We start from the raw sequence: 24,385 nt of genomic DNA on the forward strand, positions 1-24,385 counted from the left end.
TACTTCTTAACAGGCTCTCACTTTTAGTTGAGTAAATTAAATTTTTGTTAGTATTTGTTAATGGAGTTCAGAACAGTTACCACTAAACGTGGCACATTAAATCTAAAGAACGTGTAGTCTTGTTTTGCATTTACCAGACCTGGTTTTGATATTAGCACTCCACATGGTCCCCTGAGCACATCAGGAGTAATTCCTGAATGTAGAGACAAGAATAACCCCTGAACATTACTGAGTGTGACCCCAAAAACAACCACAAAAGTATATGTGGTGGCCAGAGAGATAGTACAGTGGGTAAGGAGCTTGTCTTGCCTGTAGCTGACATGAGTTTGATCCCCAGCATCATATAATAGAGCCACTCTAAGAGTGATTCCTGAGCACAGTGCCAGAAGTAACCCTTGAGCCTTACCATATGTGGACCACAAAAATAAAACAGAAAAACATTAAAAATAGAGAAAGAAAAAAGAGAGAAAGAAAGAGAGAGAAAGAGAGAGAGAGAGAAAGAAAGAAAGAAAGAAAGAAAGAAAGAAAGAAAGAAAGAAAGAAAGAAAGAAAGAAAGAGAGAGAGAAAGAGAGAGTGTTAGCAAACAGCAGCTGGAGGAAGTTAATCTGATCTAATCTTTACTCTTCTATTCTGAAACAGGCCGGGGAAAGTCCTGAGAGAAATGTCTTTCCTATACCTGGAGGAAAGAGGCCAAATTATCTCCAGAGAAAAAGAGGCAATGAGAAGATTTCTAACAAGACTTGTTAAGTCTCCTCCAGTTTACTAAACTTTACCTCACACATTTCTTGATAATTGCCACTTCAGCAAGTATAGCATAAAATCAGGACTATTCTTTGTGTCTTCATTTGTGAAGGCTCCTGTGTCACTTAGAACCCGAGTCTAATAAATTCATGTATTTGTGTTTCTCTTGTGACTCTGTTTTTGTCAGTTTAATATTCAGATCCAGTCAATGGATGAAGGGGCTGGAAAAAACTTTCCCCACCCTATCACGTGGAGTGAATGATCATTATTTCTGTTCTGTCACTTGGCAGCTTTGAGGCTTTGGCAGTAACTTAAACAATGAGTGTTTCCTGTTTCCTTATCAGCAAAATGAGAGTAATAAAAATAACTCCCTCTGAAGATGTAAAAGGAAGCCTGAGGAGGCAAAGAAAATAACCCGCTTTGCAATTCTGAGGCTACAAATTGAGTTCCCAGTGCAGTCTACATAGACCAACCATAAACTGCATCCAAGTGTGCAACCTCCCTCATATTGATAAGTGATATTTGAACACTGGAACTACAGTGCCCAACCTTTGAAAGCATCACTATCAAAAATGAGTGAGTAGTATGACTGAAACATAAGCATGAAAGTTTGTAAGTCTGAAACAGTACCTCTCAGTGATTTATAAAAAATAAAAAAATTGCATAAAAAATCAATAAAAAATAAAAAAACAAAAATAATAAAGCTCAATGAAAACGGAAAAAAAGATTTTTGTAACTTTTTCACTTGATAAAAAATTTGCATTAAGAAAAAATACAGAGAGGAGACTAATCTCCAGTAAACACAGGAGTCAGAATATGCGCAAGCACCACAACTAAATGATTGTGACTCCCTAGTGAACACATGTGCAGGCACTGGCACCAGATTTGAACTTCTGGCAAACACCACACCCCAAGGGTTTGAGCCCCACAGTAAAGTATGAACGTATGACCCCAGGCCTTTAAACAACTACAAAGGAAAGGGGGAGAAAAAAGTTGCAATAAAGTTATTATGGTGGTTTTTTTTAATAAAAACTTGTTTTCTTTTTGTTAAAAAATTTTTATTGAATCACAGAGAGATACACAGTTACACAGTTGTTCATGATTGGTTTCAGTTATACAATGTTACAACACCTATCCCTTCACCAGTGTATATTTCCGACCACTAATGTCCCCAGTTTTCCTGTTTCCCTTCCCTCTCCACCTCCTCCTGCCTCTGTGCCTCTCTGGCAAGCATCTCTCTCTCTCTCTCTCTCTCTCTCTCTCTCTCTCTCTCTCTCTCTCTCTCTCTCTCTCTCTCTCTCTCTCTCTCTCTCTCTCTCTCTCTCTCTCTCTCTCTCTCTCTCTGTCTCCTTTTGAACATTATGGTTTTCAATACAGATACTTAAAGGTTATCATGTAAATTCCTTTTGCTACATTCAACACTTAGGTCTTGTTAAGAGTGATAATTTCTAACAATTATTGTCATATTGGTCCCTTCTCTATCCTAACTGACTTTTGCCCCCCACATACTTGTGGCAAGCTTCCAATCATTGACCAGTCCTCCTGGCCCCTGTTTTTCCTGATCTTGGATATTTCCTGATCTCATACTATTTTTTAAAATATATCCCACAAATGAGTGTAACCATTCTATATATGTCCCTCTCTCACTCATTTCACTAAGCATAATACTCTCCATGACCATTCACGTATAAGCAAATTTCAGGACTTCATTATTCTTAACAGCTCTGTAGTGTTTCATGTATAGATATACCACAGTTTCTTTATCCAGTGATTTGTTCTTGGGCACTTGTGTTGTTTCCAGATTCTGGCTATTATAAATAGTGCTGCAATAACATAGAAGTGCAGCTGATGTTTTGAAGTCATTATGTTTTAAGTATATTGAACCACACCTGAAATAACTAAGTTGAAGCCACTGCATAGAAACATTGAGTTATGGGTCAGAGTTGGCACAGCAGGTGCGGCACTTTGTTTGCCGAAGGGTATTGTTTGGTCCACTCCCAAACACACATATTGTCTAAAGCCCCACTATGAGTGATAATTGAGTAGCATTGATCACTGCTGGGTGTGCCCTCACCAAAAAAACAAAGCCAAAGAGTGTTGAGTTTTAAAACTTTGCATCAGCCAAGACAGAATTATCCAAACCTCAACTTTCAAGGAAATTCACTTTTATTTATGGAAATAACTTTGTCATACCTTACTACCATTTGACTAGTTTTATTTGACTATTATTAATGGGAGGCAATGGCAAGAAATCACAATAAGAGTACAAAACCCTGAGCTTTGCATAATGCCATCTTGCCTTCAACTACTTTACAAAATATTTTATTTTACCTTTTCAGTGCTGCATGGGTCCATTTACATCAGAAACAGTTGAGGGTAATATTAAAATATTTGTCTAAGTGTAGAAGGTATAGAGGAAAGAGCAAAAGGAAAGGATTAATGCTTTATCTTTTGGAGATCATTAGCCGTGTACCTTGGAAAGTGGCATATTTTTTTCTCATAAATGGCAGCTACTTCACTTACATAATCAGGAGAAAACCATAAAAATCAGAAACAATCACACTTCAGATCAAAACCATGAATTATAACCACTTTTATTTAAAAAAGGAAATTACCAAAAATTATTTTATGATCATGAAAGGGCCCACATTGGGAGCAGCTTGCATTTAATTTGTATTGACAATAAAGATGGAAAGGTCATGTAGATATGTTCTCCTTGGGAATTGGGGGTGTATGAAAGTTTTTTAAACTTTAATTATGATTTCTGCTGGTTCTGCTGTTAATACCAGTATGCTGAGATACAAAGGCGCTGACACAATAGAATAGCTTGCTTCTTGTCATTTGCTAGCATCTATGCAGAAATCTTTTTGTCAATTTTACTAGAATATTTATTTCTTCCCCCAATTTTCAAGATGGCTCTAGGGAGTTCAGATAATACAGTGGGCAATGTGCTAGCCTTGCATGCAATCAACACTGGTTTGATTATTGGCACTAATATGATCCCCAGGACCATATTGCAAGGCCAGGAGTGATCTCTGGATATAGATCCAAGGTAATTCTTGAGCACTGCAATCTGTGATCAAAATTCCCCCAAAATAAAAATTAAAAACTATAGCTATAGTAATGTTAAGACTTAGATCTTCACACAAGAACTTCTTCATGCAGAAAGAGGAAAAAATCCTGTTCTTTACACATCTTTTTACAGTGTGCCAGTAGAGTTTACTTCTAATTTCTCATTGATCAGAAAAGCATAACATGCATATTCCATCGCTTCAGAAGAGACCAGTTTTCTTAGGCTTTTACTGGGTAGCATTAGGCCGAGAAGGGAGCTGTGTAGAACAGGTAATAATTTCTAACATGCAAGGACGTATGAGGGGAAACAGTTAAGAATTCACACTACTATTTAAAGAAAATATAAAATCATGCAATTTTCTTCTATGTGGATGGAACTGGATGGCATCGTGTTGAGTAAAGTCACAGAATGAGAGTGACAGATACAAAATGGTCTCTCTTGTCTGTGGAATATAAAGAAACATAGTAAGGGAGCAACAAATGACCAAAGGTAACAGAACTGGAAAGTAGGTCTATAGAACTGAGTTTACATTGTGGTGGAAGGGGGTAGTGGGTGAGGTAAGGGAGAAATAGGAAGGTTCCTTGAGACATTGGTGAATGAAAGTAAGCACTCTGCAGATACATGTGGTGCTGGAATGATGTATGGAGGAAACTACCGCTAATGGTAATGTGAAATCTATGTACAAGATCACTGTCACTGTCACTGTCCTCCCGTTGTTCATCGATTTGCTCGAGTGGGCCCAGTAATGTCTCTATTGTGAGACTTGTTACTGTGTTTGGCATATCGAATACGTCACGGGTAGCTTGCTGGGCTTTGCCCTGCGGGAGAGATACTCTTGGTAGCTTGCTGGGCTCTCCAAGAGGGGCGGAGGAATTGAACTTGGGTCGGCCATATTGGCTGCGTGCAAGGCAAATGCACTACCGCTGTGCTATTGCTCCAGCCCATGTAGAAGATATTTGCTTTATTATAATGTTTATAGAATAAGTTTCAGGAAGTGATTTCATCACTACAAAATATAAACATGTTTCTGCAGAAGAAATTTTGTCATTTTTTCTAATTGAATTATATTGATTTTTATTTCTTTTAGCAATTTGTCAACATGCCAAGTTTTGAAAATCTTGCTAATTTTAGATGTTTTAAATTTAATTTGGGAAAAATAGGTGTAGCATGGTAAGTTAAAACTGTGATTGCTTTTCATAAAAGGCTGTTTTGAAGAATCACTCTAGCATTTTAATGAAAGTAAGGCAGAGTGATAATAGAGTGGGTTAGCCACCTTGCCTTGTGTGTAGACAGTCAGGTTCAATCACTAGTACCACAGAGGCTTCCCTGAGAACTGTCAGGAGTGATCCCTGAACACAGAGCCAAGAGTAAGTACTGAGCACAGTCAGGTATGGCATCCAAAAATGAATAGTGAATAAATAAAAATAAAAGTAAGGCAATGGTCAAAAAAATGGAAGTAAAACTGACAAAAGTTGATAGATCATTCAAAAATACAACCACTCAGATATACTCTATTTTCAAATCAAGTATTTCTCTTTCTTGTATCTTCAAAAAATTATCAAATGAAGATATAAAAATACAAAGGAGTGTTTTATATACATTGAATAACCTCCTGACTATATTTTATAATTGAAAAGATTATTTTAAAAATATTATTAAAGTTATGAAAATATTGCCTCTCAGAGAGCCTGGAAAGCTACCGACAGTATCCCACCCACACAGAGTCAGGCAAGCTCCCCCTGGCATATTCAATATGCCAAAAACAGTAATGGCAACAGGTTTCATTCCCCTGATCCTGAAAAAGCCTCCAATCATTGGGAAAAGACAGGTAAGAAGAGGCTGCTAAAACCTCAGGGCTGGGAGGAATAGTGACGTTACTGGAGCCCGCTTGAGTAAATCGACGGACAACAGGATGACAGTGATACAGTGACAGTGATGAAAATAAAAATTAAAGTAAGTAATCTACAGTTCTGTACAATTTAGAAAACTGTACATTTTCACCATTTTTGTAAAATGGAGCGCATTGCAAGAACCCTCATTGTCAGTTTTAAATCTATATGATTTACTGTGCATTTTTGTCTAAATGATGTTTTAAAGTTTGCAAGTACTCCTGTGTCCAGTCCAAGATTTAAATAGATGTGAACCAGTTGTAAGATCGCAAACTTTAAATGAAGATTAAGTCAGTGTTAAATCATTTTCTTCCGTCTCATCTTAGAAGAAAATGTTACTTTGCAATGAGATTTTATTTTTGTCCACGCAAATGTTTGTAATTTTACTGCACACATAGGGCGATAGCATGCAATATTACTTCATGGTGTGGTGGATATTGTCAAGTCTCTGCTGGCCCCCTCCTCCTGCTGGTGCTGTTCTACTCCAGCTGCATGGGTGTTGGCTACTAATCGCTCTCAGCTGTCGTGTTCTCTGAAGGATTGTCCTGGATTTCAAGGAAGGTGAAGCTCTGAAAAAATGTTTCCCACAGGCCAGCTCAAAGCCAGTGATTGACTGACATGTGCGTGTCTGTTAGCTCTTTGCTTCAGAGAGAGATTCTGGTGCTGTGATTCAATTAATTCTCCAGCGATTCTCTGGGGATCAAGTTCAGATGAGCCTCCAGTCAGTACAATCTTGCTCTAGTCTTCTCTCTGCTTAACCCTACCCTGCTCCAAGGGCCTTCATCCAACAAGTCAGTTGGACCGTAATCCCTGTCTTGAGCTCTGCTTTGTATAGAATGCCTGCAAAGAATGTGATACCTAAATTTATGTGTTATAAAAATTGTGACTTACATATTGCACTTGTTATTTGGCACCTTGCTTTCTTAACACATTTTTGAGAGATTGGTCACAATTGTTATTTTGGGTTTTAGCCAAAATCTTTCACTTTATTGAATATTGTCATTTATTTGGGGTGTCTTCCCACGCAGTGCTCAGGAGGCACAGGGCATTCAATGCAAGGACTTGGAAATGTGCTGCTGAGGCTCTGCAGGGCTGGGGGCATTTCTGATCCACTGGGAGCAGGGGGTGGGGTGCCAGGTTGATTCTGGTATGGTCACTTTAACTCTCACCTAGGGAACAGGGAGCCCACCAGACAGGTGGCTAGTCAAACTAGATAATTAGATAACTGGAAGGAAGCATATGGAAGCAGATAAAAGGAAACCCACTTTCTTTCCTTCTTTCTTTCTTTCTTTCTTTCTTTCTTTCTTTCTTTCTTTCTTTCTTTCTTTCTCTCTCTGTCTCTCTGTCCCTCTGCCCCTCTCCCTATCTCTCTCTTCCTCTCTCTACCCTTTCCCCTTCTTTCTTTCTCCCATCCTCTCTCTTTCTCCCCCTCCCTCCTTCCCTTTTTGTTCTCTCTCTCTCTCTCTCTCTCTCTCTCTCTCTCTCTCTCTCTCTCTCTCTCTCTCTCTGACCCTCTCTCTTATTCTCTCTTGAACACTCCCTCCAATATGCTTACTAGCAAACTGCAGGATCAGGCTGCGGCCTCAGACAGCTGGCAGAGTAGCGCAGGCTTCCTCGATCCAGGCAGGGGTAGAATACAGACAGGGATCAGATGCCCAGGCAAGCTCAGATTCAAGCTAGGCTCAGATGCCTTGGCAGTGATAAATACTAAGCACAGGAGTCTCACCTATCTGCATGTGGCCATTGCCAGAGACTAGGAAAGCTGGAGCAGGACAAGAGGAACTGCTGGGGTGCTGCTGGGAGGCCCAGTGGCAGGAACAGAGCACAGAGATCTTACCCAAGTGCAAGTAGCAGTGGCCAGAAACTAAGAAAAGTGGACGCAGGGTCGGAACCTGGCCAGTGCTCATGGGAAGCAGCAAGTAGACTGTGTGGGGTAAGACAGGAAGGTCATTTTCTTGACAGGGAACATCAGGGACAGGACCAGGGATGTTGTTCATGGGAAAGGAGAGGTCTGGACATCTGTGGAGGACCTGGATCCATCTACCTTAAACTATACAATAAACTAACATTAAATCTGCTGAGTTTTGCTGATTCCAAGGTATTTGACTTTCTGGGGCACAATTGTGAATGGGATTGTTTTTTCATGTCACTTTTTTCTGTCTCATTATTATGTATAGGAAGGCCCTGGATTTTTGGCATTAATTTCATAGCCTGCAACTTTACTGTACAAGTCTATTGTTTCTAGGAGTTTCTTGGTAGAAGATTTAGGAGTCTCAAGATATAGTATCATATCATCTGTGAATAGCGAGAGTTTGATTTCTTCCTTTCCTATCTAGATGCCCTTAGTGTACTTTTCTTGCCTAATCGCTATTGCAAGTACTTCCAGTACTATGAGAAACAGAAATGGTGACAGTGGGCATCCTTGTCTTGTCCCTGATCTTAGAGGCAAGGCCTCTAAGTTTTTCCCCATTGAGGATAGTGCTTGCCATGGGTTTGCCAAAGATGGCTGTGACTATCTTGAGGAAAGTTTCTTCAAAACCTATTTTGGTGAGAGTTTTCATCATAAACGGTGCTGTATCTTGTCAAAAGCTTTCTCTGTGTCTACTGATATAATTATATAGTTTTTATCATTACTTTTGTTGATGTGATGGATTATGTTAATTGATTTTCGAATGTTAAACCATCCTTGCATTCCCATAATGAATCCCACTTGGTCATGGTATAGGAACTCTACAATGAAAACTACAAAACGCAACTCCATGAAATAAAAGAGGACACGAGAAAATGGAAACATATCCCCTACTCATGGATAGAAAGAATTAACATCGTCAAAATGGTAATACTCTCAAAAGCATTATACAGATTCAACATGATCCCTACAAGGAAACCCATGAAATTCTTCAAAGAAATAGATCAAGCACTCCTGAAATTCATATGGAACAACAAATACCCACGAATAACTAAAGCAATTCTTGGGAAAAAGACATAGGGAGGCATTACCCTCCCCAACTTCAAACTCCACTAAAAAGCGGTAATAATTAAAACAGCATGGTACTCGAATAAAGGTAGGGCTGCAAACCAGTGGAACAAGGTGGAATGTCCGTACACACAACCCCAAAAATATGAACATCTAATCTTTGATAAGGGAGAAAGAAATGTGAAGTGGAGGAAGGAAAGCCTCTTCAAAAAATGATTGCTGGCATAACTGGACAACCACATGCAAAAAAATGGGCTTAGACCTCGACCTAACACCATGCACAAAAGTCAGATCAAAATGAATTAAATATCTCAACATCGGGCCAAAATCCATAAGGTACGATGAAGACAAGGTCGGCAAAACACTTTATGATATTGAGGTTAGCGGTATCTTCAAAGAAGACACTCCACTGTCCAACTAAGTGGAAACAGAGATAAACAAGTGGGACTATTTAAATTAAGAATCTTCTGTACCTCAAAAGATAAAGTGACCAGAATACAAAGACAATCTACAGAATGGAAAAGGATATTCACTCAATATCCATCTGATAAGGGGTTAATATAAAGGATATACACAGCACTGTTAAACTCCACAAGAAGAAAAATCCAACTTCATCAAAAATGGGGTGATGAAATAAACAGAAACTTTCTCAAAGAAGAAATCCAAATGGCTAAAAGACACATGAGAAAATGCTCTACATCACTAATCATCAGGGAGATGCAGATCAAAATAGCAATGAGATATCATCTCACACCACAAAGACTGGCCCACATCCAAAAGAACAAAAGCAACCAGTGTTGGTATAGATGCGGCAAGAAAGGGACTCTCCTTCAACTGCTGGTGGGAATGTCAATTGGTTCAGCCCTTTTGGAAAACAGTATGGACGATTCTCAAAAAAATTAGAAATTGAGCTCTCATTTGACAAAGCAATACCACTACTGGGAATATATCCCGGAGAGACAAAAAAGTATAGTCGGAATGACATCTACACTTCTATGTTCATTGCTGCACTGTTCACAATAGCCAAAATTTGGGGAAAAACAGAAGTGCCTGAGAACAGAGGACTGGTTAAAGAAAGTTTGGTACATCTACACAATGGAGTACTATGCAGCTGTTAGAAAAGATTTAGTCATAAAATTTACATACAAGTGGTATTACATGGAAAATATCATGCTAAGTGAAATGAGTCAGAAAGAGAGGGACAGTCATAGAAAGATTGCATTCATCTGGGGAATATAAAGCAACAAAGTAGGAGACTGATACCCAAGAATAGTTGAGATAAGTATCAGGAGGTTCACTCCATGGCTTGGAGGCCAGCAGCACATGCTAGGGGAAAGGCAGCTCAGATAGAGAAGGGAACACCAAGTAAAGGGTGTTGGGAGGATCCTCCCAGGATGGGAGATGCATGCTGAAAGTAGACTATAGACCAAACATGATTGCCACTCAATGCCTCTTTTGCAAACCACAGCACCCAAAAGGAGAGCAAGAACAAAAAGGAATGCCCTGCCACAGAGGCGAGGTGGGATGAGGGAATGGGGGAATGGTAGGGATACTGGGATCATTGGTGGTGGAGAATGGGCACTGGTGAAGTGATGGGCACTCAATCATTGTATAACTGAAGACAAAACACAAAGTTTTGTAAGTCTGCAACTGTACGTCGTGGTGTTTCACTAATAAAAATTAAAAAAAAAAAGAAAGAAAGAAAATCTACTGAGTTTTGTACGCAAATCTTTCCTACAATTCTCCAGATTGCACCAACGCAGGAAAATCTACTTTCATGCTGACATTCCCTGGGCCACTCTAGTGGCTCAGTGGTTTCTTGCGCCACATCTGGGGTTCTGGGTGCAGAAGGAGAAGACTCCAGGGATGCTGGTGGGACCATGTGGTCTTCTGCCTGTGCTTTGCTCAGGCCGCTCTTTATTCTTCTGCATAAAATGAGCTGACCCCTCAACCTCTTGGGAAAAGACCACTAAATATTTCTTTTCATTAAAAAATCAATACAATATATGACTCTCTGTATATGGATTCATTTCTCTCCACAGTTGATTTGGAAGTTTTGAATTTGAATCACTGGATAGGTGATACGTATTTTTCTAATTGCAATGAATTAGTGTTTACTTCAAAGTGTGAATTAGCAAAGTAGGTCTGTGAGTGAGCTAGCTAGAGTCTGCTGCCCTTTTAAAGAATAGCTGAGATCAGCACCAGGAGGATTACTCCATAACTTAGAGGCCAGCCGGGTATCCTAGAGGAAAGGGCAGTTCAGATAGAGAAGGGAGCACCAAATAAAGGATGTTTGGAGGATCCTCCCAGGAGGGGAGATGCATGTCGAAAGTAGACTATGGACTGAACATGTTTGCCACTCAATGCCTCTTTTGCAGACCACAACACCCAAAAGGAGAGAGAGAACACAGGGGATTGCCCTGCCACAGAGACAGGGGGGGATGGGGGGATGGGGGTGGGGGGATATTATCCATGGTGGTGGAAAATGGGCACTGGTGGAGGGATGGGTATCTGATCATTGTATAATCGAAACCCAAGCACAAAAAATTGTAAATCTACAACTGTACCTCATGGTGTTTCACTAATTAAAAAAAAAAAAGAAAAAGATATTCAAATTCCAAAAAAAAAAAAAAATCTATTCTCCATCCGGGTCTCTACAGTGGAAACTGACCTTACCGGAGCCCATGCGTAAAGTCATAGGAGGAGCAGACCCAACAGAGAGAAAATAGGGATTCAGGGTGTTTATTTTGGCTCCTCCTCTGAGCAGTGTCCATTAATTGACTGCACTTTTAATTAAAAAAAAAGACATTGCTTCTGTTAGGTATCTTAAAAAACTAGTACCCCAAACTTTCTGACTTTGCTGAACTAATAGAATGTGGCAAACGCTCTACCCACTGTGCTATTGCTCCAACCCCTAAACAAAGATTTCTTATCAGAATGTTGAGCCTACAGATTAAGCAGAAATTCTCAATCTAAATTTCTTTCTTCTTATTTATTTATTTTTTATCAATCTAAATTTCTTATTGGAAGAACGCTAATGGTTATTAACAGTTGAAATTCTTTTAAACTTAAGAATCTGCACTATCTAGGAACAGCTGCGGAACTAAAGCCTAAAACTAAAGTGAAATAAATAAGAGTTCAGCGAATACAAGACCTTATCTTGTAAGTCTCAGCCAATTTTAATAAAACAATTAGGCTGTTTTACAAACAACAGAGGTACAGAAGAGCGGGTAGGGCATTTGCCTTGCACGCGGCCGACCTGGGTTCGATTCCTCTGCCCCTCTCAAAGAGCCTGGTAAGCTACCGAAAGTATCTTGCCCTCATGGCAAAGCCTGGCAAGCTACCCGTGATGATATGCCAAAAACAGTAACAAGTCTCACAATGGAGACGTTACTGGTGCCTGCTCAAGCAAATTGATGAACAACGGGAGGACAGTGCTCTAGTGCTAATAGATTGTGGCATACAGAGTGTAATCTGAACTCAAATTTTAGGATATGTTTATATGGGTAAGAGGGTAAAAAGAAATGAACTTTGAAAAGTAGGACGAATATTGAAGGGAAACGAAACAAAGCCAAACCAAAAACAAAACAGAAAACAAACTCCCGAAGATCTCAGCTCAAGCCCTAAATAGGGTAATCTTCAAGAATTACCAAGAAAAGTATATAACTGTCAACAATCTTGTTGCAAATGCCTCCTCCTAAGCTAGTACTTGGCATCACAGAGGGTGATCCTGAAAAGACTGACACTGATAAAGATACTGACCATCAGCTATGCCTTCCAAAATCCTTACAAACCCTATTTATGGCAAACTTTGATCTGGAAATAGATTGTGAAATTATGCTGAGATAGGAACCTCCAGAAAGACTTTTGAATTTGGTGTTACTTGACAAAGAAAAAAATGTTAGTTTTCTTGATTAACTGATACTTTAGTATCCTATGTACTAGCATAATTAATCAACTTTGAAACAGAGTTTAAACCATCGAAGCCAATATTTTCTTTCTTTCTTTCTTTCTTTCTTTCTTTCTTTCTTTCTTTCTTTCTTTCTATGTTTTCTTTCTTTTTTGTAGTAGACCTATGAGTGAACATTTTTGGCTTTGGAAGCAATGAATTAAGTGTGTGTGTGTGGGTGGGGGGAGGGTCAGAGGGTAGACATGAAGGGGAGGGGGGATGGAGAGGGGACTGGAATTTTAGAACCACACCTAGTGGTGTTCTGAGATACCTCCTGGTGTTGATCACGGGACTATAAGGCTGCCAGGGAATTGAACCAGGGTCTGGTGCATGCAGAGCAAGCTCTATAACCCCTATACTTTCTCTTCAGATCCTGGAAATAATTTCAGAGACCGCTCCCACTCCAACTCCTGTCTCAGTGTTTTTTTTTTTTCAACAATCCTTTAAAAATGCAAAAACCTATTCTTTGTTCTTAGTCTGTACAACATCAGGCCTTTGACCCAGGCCTTACTTTTCTGATCTCTAATCTTTGTCTGATGTCATTGTTGATAGATTTAGACCGATTCTGCATGGTTTTTGTTGTTGTTGTTGTACTTTCTTCTTAGACAATTTTAGTTTTTCATCTTTAGTGATTCCAGATGTATCATATTTTACTGTTCTACTTTCAATTGCTTTGAAATTTATGCATTCTCTTTCTATTATTTTAGTTATCACTTTAAACCCTTTTTTAAAATTGATATATGATTCACGCCTAAAATTCACTGTTTTCTAGCATACATACAAGTCTAAATAATTGTTGCAATTATTCAGTCCACAGCATTTTCATCATCTCTAAAGGAACTTTGCATCTGCCAGTAGCCACTCCCCATTCTTTTCCCTGTAACCTCTGGCAACCACTAATCTATTTATTATCTGTATGGATTTGCCTATTACGGATATTTCAAATAAATGAAACCACATGATTTAGAGCTTTTGTGTCTGGTTTAGTATAATAATTTCAATATTCATCAATATTTTAGCCTGTAACAGTGTTTTATTCCTTTATGTGTGGGATTAATACACCATTATATGCAATGTGTATTATCTATTCACTAGTCGATCGACTTTTGGGTTGTTTCCACCTTTTGACAGGTTATGAATCATGGGGACAATTGCTGTACACCTTTTTATTTGAACATATGTTTTAAGTTCTCTCATAGGTCTACATCTAGGAGTAAAATTTCAAGGTAATGTGAATTAACTTTTTGAAGATATGCCAAATTATTTTGGCATATACATGACAATCCCATAAGCAGTGAATTGTGTTTTCAGTTTCTCCACATTCTGACTAATGCTTGTTCCTTATTTTGTCACACAAATATTGTAGCACTGTAGCACTGTCCTCCCGTTGTTCATCGATTTGCTCGAGCGGGCCCAGTAACGTCTCTGCTGTGAGACTTGTTGTTACTGTGTTTGGCATATCGAGTGCGTCACGGGGAGCTTGCCAGGCTCTGCTATGCAGGCAAGATACTCTCGGTAGCTTGCCGGGCTCTCTGAGAGGGGTGGAGGAATTGAACTCGGGTCAGTCATGTTGGCTGCGTGCAAGGCAAACGCCCTACCCACTGTGCTATCGCTCCAGCCCCGGCACACAAATATAACTTTATTTTATTGACAAAAATCCTCATATTTTAGGAAACAATCATCATAGGGCTTCTCTGTATTAGTATACATTTCAAATACTTCAATCTTTAAATATATACTAAAGCTATGCAGCTCTTTTCTCTCCGTCACAGAAATGGAACTTACAGATGCATCAAAAGACTGAAAAGATAATATGCTAAAGGAATTTGAATACTAAAGGTCCTTGCAGAATTAATAAAATTTTGAGACTACTACAAATTAGTTGAAGGACAATTAATTTTCCATTTGTCTCAAGGTCTGTATCACTGTCACTGTCACTGTCCTCCCGTTGTTCTTCGATTTGCTCGAGTGGGCCCAGTAACATCTTCATTGTGAGACTCATTACTGTGTTTGGCATTCGAATACGTCACGGGGAGCTTGCTAGGCTTTGCTGTGAGGGTGAGATACTCTCAGTAACTTGCCGGCTCTCAGAGAGGGGCGGAGGAATCAAACCTGGCTCGGCCAGGCCGGCCATGCAAGGCAAACACCCTACTGCTGTGCTATCGCTCCAGCAATAACACAGTGGGTAGGGTATTTTCCTTGCACACAGCCAACAAGGTCCATATAAATTTAAATAATTTCTATTTCATGTCATTTTACTAGAGATACTTCTAGAATAATTTGAATATATACAATATATATGTTAGTTCTCAGATTAAATACTGATCACTAAGTTTTTATAATCAGTTTATTAGTTTATGTAATGTGGTTACAATAGTGTTAAAGTTTATAGTCTTGATTTACATAGTTATCACTATGTATATAAAGTTCCAATAGTGTTAAAGTTGATGTGTAGATGTACAAAGTAACCACCACCAATGAAGTGCCCGATATGCTACACCAATCAGGTTACTTCTTGTCCACCTATGGGCCAACCCCACTACCCACCCCTTCCTCTCACTGCTCAATAATCTCAGCTTTATAATGCAAGCTAAGGGTTTTTCATTGTTTCATTCTATCCATTCCCTTATTTTTTTTTATTTATATAGCACAAATGTGAAGTTATCTAGCTTTCTTCTCCCTATGACTTCTATTGATGAACACAATACAGCCCTGTTCCTTCCAAGTTGTAGTGAACTGTTTGATTATCTTACCTTATAGAGGCAGAGTCGACTGCCCCTGCACCTGGCTTTTCTCACCAGGGTCCCTTGGAGGGGGGTTTGGTTGATTTTCCCTCCTCGCCCTGAGCAGACCCCTGGCAGCCAAAGACCTCCAGAACCAGCCACAGCCATGCTGAGACCACTCTTCACATGTCCGGACAAGCCTCATGCAAGAAGGAACTGGCTGAGGAATCCAGGAACGCGGGTCCGAGGGCTGAAATCTCCAAGCCTGCTCAGATTGGAACTGGGCCTTCTCCACCCAGATCCCCCATCTTCCAGTAGGTAGGCGTTACACCCACCAGTTGCTGCTAGCTCAAGGTGGTCCCATCAACGGCCAAGACCCAGAGACTATAAAACCCAGCTCCCAGAAGCGCACGGACGCAAATGTGGCCTCACAACATCTTATTATCTTGTTTTTACTTTAGAGAACCCAGCAGGCTACCAAAAGTATCCTTCCCAACGGCAGAGTCTGGCAAACTTCCCGTGTCATACTCAATTTGCCAAATACCAGTGACAATGATGGGTCTCATTCTCCTAACCCTGAAACAGCATTGAATATGGCTCTTTTAAAATCTCAGGGTTTGGAAGAAGGAGACGTTACTGGTGCCTGCTCGAGGCAATCAATGAACAACAGGATGATCATCCTTGTGATCGTGACAGAGGCATAGTCTTTCACTGTGTATCTGTAATCAAAATATCATCATTCATTCAACTGTCATTTGGGTTGTTTGTATATCTTGACTATTTACTAAAAAGTTTTAGTGTTATTTCCACATCCTGGTTATTTTACGAAGCACTGCAGTGGACATATATGTGAATAAATACTTTTTGTGTGATCCATTGAAAAAGCAATTTATTCAACACTAAGTTTAATGAAAATGTCACAGTAGCATGAATTTCTTTCAGACAATGGTAGATAATGCTTTAGGCCTACTTTGAAGAAAAAGTTAGAAAGCCTCATTTATTTCCTGTACCTCATTTCTTTTTCTTTTTTTAATTTTTATTAGTGAAACACCATGAGGTACAGTTGTAGACTTACACATTTTGTGCTTAGGTTTCAGTTATACAATGATCGAGTACCCATCCCTCCACCAGTGTCCATTCCCCACCTCCCTCCCACCTACTCCCCACCCCACCATCCCATCCCACCCCTGTGGCAGGGCATTCCCTTTTGTTCTCTGTCTCCTTTTGGTTTCTCTGGTTTGCAAAGAAGCATTGAGTGACAATCGTGTTTGGTTCATAGTCTATTTTTAGCATGTATCTCTCATCCTGGGAGGATCCTCCCAATACCCTTTACTTGTTGCTCCCCTCTCTATCTGAGCTGCCTTCTCCCCTAGCATTTGCGGCTGGCCTCCAAGCCATAGAGTGAACCTCCTGGTACTTATCTCAACTATTCTTGGATGTTAGTCTCCCAATTTGTTACTTTATATTCCCCAAATGAATGCAATCTTTCTATGTCTGTCACTCTCTGACTCATTTCGCTTAGCATGATACTTCCCATGTAGTGCCACTTGTATGTAAATTTCATGACTTCATCTTTTCTAACAGCTGCACAGTACTCCGTTGTGTAGATGTACCAAAGTTTCTTTAACCAATCCTCTGTTTTGGGGCACTCGTTTTTTTTTTCCCAGATTTTGACTATTGTGAATCGTGCAGCAATGAACATAGAAGTGCAGATGTCATTTCGACTATACTTTTTTGTCTCTCCGGAATACATTGCCAGTAGTGGTATTGCTGGGTAAATGGGAGCTCAATTTCTAATTTTTTGAGAATCATCCATACTGTTTTCCAAAAAGGCTGAACCAGTTGGCATTCCCACCAGCACTGAAGGAGAGTCCTTTTCTTGCCACATCCACGCCAACACGGGTTGCTCGTTTCCTTTTGGATGTGGGCCAGTCTCTGTGGTGTGAGATGATATATCATTGTTGTTTTAATCTGCATCTCCCTGATGACTAGTTATGTAGAGCATTTTCTCATGTGCCTTTTAGCCATTCAGATTTCTTCTTTGTGAAAGTTTCTGTTAATTTCATCACCCCATTTTTTGATGGGGTTAGATGGTTTCTTCTTGTAGAGATCAACCAGTGCTTTGTATATCCTTGATATCAACCCTTTGTCAGATGAGTATTGGGTAAATATCCTTTCCCATTCTGTCGTTGTCTTTGTATTCTGGTTATCATATCTTTTGAGGTGCAGAAGCTGTTTAATTTAAGATAGTCCCATTTGTTTATCTCTGTTTTCACTTGGTTTGAATTAATACTTTTTGTTTGGGGTAGATGTCTAAATGTGAAATTGCTGGTTAATAAAAAATACTAGTTTTAATTTTTTTGAGATACCATCATAATGTTTTCAATAGAGACTGAACCAGACAAAATTCCCATCAAGAGTGAATGAGAGTTAAGTTTTTAGCTTAATGTGTACTTTACTTTGCCTAGGGATCAGAATGATGGTATGGGGGTTATGTAAAGCATGAGGCTGATCTTGATTCAACTTCAGTGGTCCCTTGGGAATCACAGGGTTTGACTTAAGCACCAACATTGTGACCTAGGTAATCCGTAGTATTGCAGGACCTAACACTGCATTCTTGAACCCTTGCATTCAACCATCCATTTTTACCACTCATTGGTCAAAATATCTGGGAAGTTGCTCATCAGGGCCACAAATTAATAGTTATGTTTTCTCCTATGAGTTTGATAGCATCAGCCATTACATTTAAATTTTGTTCTATTTGAATATATATTAATCTACCATATTGTGAAAGTGGGCTTTAAAATTCATTCTTTGCAAGATTCCAAGATGTCTCAGCACCATTTGTTGAATCACAGTCATTGTGCTGTTGGCAAAATATCATTTGAAAATAGACTTCATAGAGTTCATGCCCAATTCAATCAGCTAATCAGTGGCTGAATAAATAGCAGTACTTCTACATTAAAAAAAATAGACTTCAGAATTTATTTCTGAATTTTCAATTCCATCATGTTACATGTCTCTTTCAATATCACATACTCTTGTGATTACTATTACTTTGTAGTAAATTTTGAAGCCAAGAATTGAGTCCTTCAACTTTGTTCTTTTTCAGTACTTTTGGCTAGTCTGTTAACTATATTTTCATAATAATTTTCATATCAGGGCTGGAGAGGTAGCACAGCAAATAGGGTGTTTGCCTTGCACGCGCCCGACCCGAGTTAATTCCCAGCATCCCATATGGTCCCCTGAGCACCGCCAGGGGTGACTTCTGAGTGCAGAGCCAGGAGTAACCCCTGTGAGTCACTGGGTGTGACCCAAAAAAAAAGCAAAAAAAAATTTCATAGCAGCTGTCCATTTATTAAATAAGATAAAAGAAAATATTGATAGGAATTGTATTGAATCTACAACTGAATTTGAGAAGTAATACTCTTAACAATATTAAGTATTCTAATCTATAAATATTGGAAGCATTTTCATTTACATTCTCTTTAATATTTTTCCAGAACATGTGCAACTGCATGTATATCTTACTTTCTAAAAATATGTCAAAGAGTTTCAAGACTCCTCTAGACACATAATTTTTCAGTTTTTCCTTTCATTTCATCTCATTAAAATTTACCCATAGGTTATTTGTTATCCACTGCTTCAAACTGAAAGTTTGTCTGTAAACATTTTTGATAGATGGTCCCTGAAGAGGGTTTGTAGCAGGAAAAGTCATTTATTCAGGTTTTATGACAACAGTGATTTCTAGCAGAGTTTTTCTGGGAATCATCAGGTAGGTCAAAAGATTATAACCTTTTGAGATCAAAAATTTGAAAGACCTGTAGTTCTCTTCTCAGTACTGGGGAACATGAAATTGTTTTTCAAGTCTATTGCGAATTGGAGAGTGTGAAATAGAACTAGGATTAGTTTAGACAACTAGAACTATTTTTAGAAATCTAGCTGTCTTTATTATATGTGATTTGTACTGCTTCAAATCACTGGTAACTTTTTTCACTAACTCAAAAGCCTTGAAAGGGTATACTTTCACAAAATCTATTGAAGGAAACAGAAATGAGCCACACTGAGTACTGTGAGTACTGCAGGTGCCTTCAGGCATAGCTCAGTTTAGAACAGAAACACCTCAGCAAACACACAAAGACTTCTGAATTAACAAATTACTTAATGATTAAGTCATTATTGAAAGATATTTACTATGAATATAGCAACTGTGCGTAGGCATTTGCCTTGCACGTGGCCAACCCAGCTGACCCAGGTTGGCTTCCTCCGCCCCTCTCAGAGAGCCCCGCAAGCTACGGAGAGTATGTCCCACGCACAGCAAAGCCTGGCAAGCTACCTGTGACATATTCGATATGCCAAACACAGTAACAAGTCTCACAGTGGAGACATTACTGGGCCCGTTCGAGCAAATCGATGAACAAAGGGAGGAAAGTGCTAGTGCTAGTCTTGGTACATTCATAGATATATACCAAATAATATATAAATTTTTAGACAATAAAATTATATTTGTCTTTCACTTTATCCATACTATGAAAGAAAATATCCCAGCAATAATAATAAAGAGCACAGATCAAGATGCTCACTTGAGTTACCATTGTCTTACATCCTTTTTTCCCTTTTATAGAGCTTTTCTCCCTTTCAGCCAACTGTACTATTATAAAGTATATTTTTTACAGTTAATTACATTTCCACAAATGTCATGTCTAATATGTGAGCATGCCAAAAATTTATGAGAATATTTCCTCTCTTGTTGTCATGCCAAGTCAGTATAAATTAATTTTCTGACGATCTTGCACAAGTCTCATTTAATATGCTTTTAGCCTAAACCTGACTAATATAAACGTACACAAGTAGTAATTCTCTGTTGGGAGATTCGTTAAGCAAAGATGTTATTTTAGAAGGAACTTTTAGCTTTAAATTATTACCTCCAAAACTATGCTGCATATTACCTACTCTGGTTAGCTCTCAAACAAATAGCCAGCAATTTCAAATGACTACTTTCCAAAGCAAATGACTCACACCTTCCTGATCATCAGAACTTCTCAGCTGAACTAACATTTTAAAAGACTGTTTCCAATTCACAATTCTTATGGAACAAAATTGGATTTTTTCCCTAGCCCTCATTTTTTTTCTGTAACACTTTGGCTACCTTTACCACGTGTCACTTTAATATGCTACCAAAAATAAAGCCTTAAGTTGGTGACATGAGATCAATTCTGGTATTCATCACTGTTATTCTCCAATGTTCCATTTATTACAAATCATGGAATGTAAAATAATCAGACTTTTTTTTAACTCTTTTGCCTATCTTGTTTTGGCAAGATGTTTTAGTCTTTCAAGAAAAAAATGAAAGCCATGTGTTTTGAATGGTTTCCATTGCAGCATGGTTACTGCAATGAAGACATTTTATTGTGTTAATTTTCATTAAATAAAACCTTGTTGAAAGCCAGTAGTTTTCCAAAACCCATGTGATTTATGACATGCTAATGTTTGTAGGAATACACTCTGTTTCAATTATATGGAGTAAGTGATGCCTTTCAGAACAACTCAGTAATAATATTACCTACAACAACTTTAATTTTAGACCTACAGCACAGGTGTGAGACTAGGGAACCTATTGACAAAATTGTCAACTTCTGCACAAATTTAATATTCATCACCTCTATGCTATGTTTAACATCAGATGGTTGCACTTGCCAAGGACTTCACATTATGCTTCCAGAGGCAGGCACATTTAACACACATGCAACAGAGTGAAAGGTGCTGACGCCCTAAGGCAAATATGGGTACACCTGTAGGAAATAGGTTAATAGTTTGGATAATTTCCCCAAATATGCTATTTCTATTTCATTTACTAGCCTCTCATTCACTGACTGACTTATATCTCTTCCTAAAGGCCCTTTACTCAGAGAGCAAACACATTAAATAAATACAATAGATTTTTTCATAATTTTTCTCTGAAAAATTACTCTATATGGGCACAGGTGAAAATCCCCTATCCCTCCGGATTTTTCTCTGAGTAATATAAAGCAGTATTAGCAACAGAAATGTTATAAATTAAAAAGTGCTATTTAAGAAAAGCAAAATGTTTGAATAAAAATTAATATTGGCAACAGAAAGTTAATTAAATCAAGCCAGCAAGGGGAGACAGTCCAATGGTGATCTAGTTATCACTTTCTGCTGGGGAGAAAGGGCTTTAAACCTGGACCAGAGGAAGAGGTAATGGGGCCCAAGATAAATTTCATATATCAAGGAAGGTTGACTACATTTTCATTCTAAAGAGAAAGATACCAAGGATATTTTCATGAATACGTCTATGACATCTATAATCTAATTCATTAGATAGACTAGTGATCCTTTTTCTAATTAAAAAAATGGGAGAATAGGGCTGGAGTGATAGCACAGTGGGTAGGGCATTTGCCTTGCAGACAGCCAACTTGGGTTCAATACCCAGCATCCTATGTGGTTCCCCAAGCACTGCCAGGAGTGATTCCTGAGTGCAGAGCTAGGAGTAACCCCTGAGCATCACCATATGTGACACAAAAAGCGAAAGAAAGAAAGAAAGAAAGAAAGAAAGAAAGAAAGAAAGAAAGAAAGAAAGAAAGAAAGAGAGAAAGAAAGAAAGAGAGAAAGAAAGAGAGAGAGAGAAAGAGAGAAAGAGAGAGAGAAAGAAAGAAAGAGAGAAAGAAAGAAAGAGAGAAAGAAAGAGAGAAAGAAAGAAAGAAAGAAAGAAAGAAAGAAAGAAAGAAAGAAAGAAAGAGAATAGGTAGGGAAAAGGAATCAGATAAAGAAACAGCCTCTCCTCCTTAGGTTTCAGGAGTTTCACTGTTCTCAGCTTAAAATAATGTACCAGGCCAGAGAGGGAAGTCTGGAAATAAGTTATTTTAGGATGAATTAACTTGTAGTTTTCAATGCATTTTTAATTCCACTCCCACCATGCATAAATTTATCACAGAAAAAGACATAAATGACCAGTGAAAACAAATTTTCATAATTAATAGACAATTTGAATGCATACAACTAGCATATTATTAATTTTAGGGATGAGAGCTGTATGGTGGGTAGGACATCTGCCTTACACACATCTAGCCTGGATTCAATCCCCAACACCCTCTCTTGTCCCGTGAGTCCTGTTCAGGAGTAATTCCTAAGCACAGAGCCATATTAGCCTCTGAGGATTGTGTCAGATAACTATGATTTTGCCAGAAAGTGTAATGATAAAATACCATTCTGTTTTACTTTTTTCTGATGTTAGAGGTGGTTAGGGATCACTCTTGGCTCTCTTGTTTAAGTATTACATTGGCGATACTCAAGAGACCATATATGGTGCTACAGATGGAACTACTGGCTGAAGATTAGGCAAGCATCTCATACAATGAACAAAGTATCATGTTAAAAGAGTCATTACAATGTAAAGTCCTTAGCTGAGAAATAATTTTGAGATAAGTTTATTTTTAGAGAGTGTGATGTCCTTGGCTTTGCAGTTCACTTAATCACTTAATCACTTAACGTCCCATTAGTCGTCGATTTCCTCGAGCAGGCACCAGTAACATCTCCATTTGTCCCTGTCACGTGCCAGTGTAGCCCAATGGCATCTGTTCGCTCTGGGAACATAAAGAGCCTCAAACCAATCGCTCATGATCTTGATGAAAATGTCTGACCATCTGGTAGGTGGGCGGTCACGCGGTCTTTTGACATCCCATGGAATCCAGTCAGTAACAGCTCTAGTCCAACGGTCGTCTTTAAATCTCATTACGTGACCAGCCCATCTGATTTTTGACACCTTGGCAAATGAGACAACATCCTTGATTCTTGATCGTCGACGGATGTTGGAACTCCGGATTCTTTCTCTCATTTGAGTAAAACGTGATATTACAAGCATAGCTCTTTCTATTCTTCTTTGAGAGACCTGAGTAGCGTTCTCATTCTGTTTGCATAGGGCCCAGGTCTCTGAGGCATATGTTAATGCAGTAAGAACAGTGGAATAAAAGAGATGTGCCTGGAGCCAGAGGTTCTTCTTCCTCTTAGCTATTTCTTCGACTTTCTTGAAGGCGTTTAAAGCCGCTCTTTTCCTCCTGCACAGCTCGGGTGCCAGGTCATTTCTCATGTTGACTTCTCGACCTAGGTACACATAACTGTTGCATTCGGAGATGGTCATTCCGTTGAGAGCGAATGGGGCATCAGGAACGAGACTGTTTCTCATAAACATTGTCTTTGTAAGATTCAGCTGTAGTCCTACCTTTCCACACTCACGGTCAAAATCGGCCAGCATTTGTGCTGCTTGGCTGATGTTTGGTGTTATTAAAACAACGTCATCAGCAAAGCAGAGGTGGTGTAGGTGCGGACCATCTATCTTCACTCCCATTCCTTCCCATTCCAGTCGTCGCATGATGTTCTCGAGGGTGGCACTGAAGAGTTTCAGTGAAATGGTATCACCCTGCTAGACCCCTTTCTTGACATCAACGATCACTTCTTTGTAGAATGGTGAGATCCTGGTAGTGAATTCGCAATACAGCTCACAGAGGATCTTGATGTATTGGGCTTGAATGCCCTGATTGGCTAGGGCTTCAATGACCGGCTTCTGTCTCAACAGAATCAAAGACCTTCTTTAAATCAATGAATGTTAGACAGAGTGGCATCTTGAACTCCTGAGAAACCTCAATGAGCTTGGTTATCATGTGGATATGGTCGATGGTGTTGAATCCTTTGCGGAACCCGGCTTGCTCTGCATGGTTGTCCTTCATCTAGTGTTCTGCGAATCCTATTTCGGATGACTCGAGTGAACAACTTGTAGATGACAGACAATAGGCAGATCGGGCGATAGTTGCCAATGTCATGTATGTCTCCCTTCTTGAACAGTAGTACGGTCCTGCTGGTTTTCCATTGGGACGGAACCTTGCATTCAGAAAGGTAGCGAGTGAAGAGCCGAGCCAGTGTATTGATGAGTACTGACAGCAGGTTCTTCAGGTGTTCAGGTCTGACCTTGTCTTGGCCGGGTGCTGTTTGCTTCTTTACCGACGAAATGGTGTGTC

This window comes from Sorex fumeus, unplaced genomic scaffold (genome assembly GCF_029834395.1).
Source record: "Sorex fumeus unplaced genomic scaffold, SorFum_2.1 ptg000044l, whole genome shotgun sequence".
Classification (NCBI taxonomy): domain Eukaryota; kingdom Metazoa; phylum Chordata; class Mammalia; order Eulipotyphla; family Soricidae; genus Sorex; species Sorex fumeus.